This window comes from Alligator sinensis, unplaced genomic scaffold (assembly GCF_000455745.1).
Source record: "Alligator sinensis unplaced genomic scaffold, ASM45574v1 scaffold1860_2, whole genome shotgun sequence".
Classification (NCBI taxonomy): Eukaryota; Metazoa; Chordata; order Crocodylia; family Alligatoridae; genus Alligator; species Alligator sinensis.
Window position 1 is genome coordinate 11,257 of NW_005843035.1, and position 235 is coordinate 11,491.

Sequence of the window (235 nt, forward strand, 5' to 3'; positions counted from 1 at the left end):
TAGGGAGTCCCCAGATTTGGGGGTGCAGACCTGGGTCTGGGGAGTCCCCAGCTGGGTCTAGTATCGCCCGGGATTTGGGGGTCCCCCAGGGCTTGGGAGTCCCTGCACGGGGCCGGGGATGCGGGGCCGGCTCGGGGCACTCCTCTCCGGGTTTGGGGAGGACCCCGGGCGGTTCAGGCCGCGGGTCGGGGCTGGGGCAGGGGTCGGCCCCCGGGCCGGTACCTGGCAGTCGTAG

General features: G+C 73.2%; 1 long non-coding RNA gene across 1 annotated transcript in view; it reads right to left on the reverse strand.

Moving 5' to 3' along the window:
* Positions 1 to 235, reverse strand: part of LOC102388397 — a 1,424-nt gene extending 1,189 nt beyond the window's left edge. Inside the window, exon 1 of the long non-coding RNA XR_325289.3 lies at positions 223 to 235. This is a non-coding gene — a long non-coding RNA (uncharacterized LOC102388397). The remainder of the gene's footprint in view (positions 1 to 222) is intronic.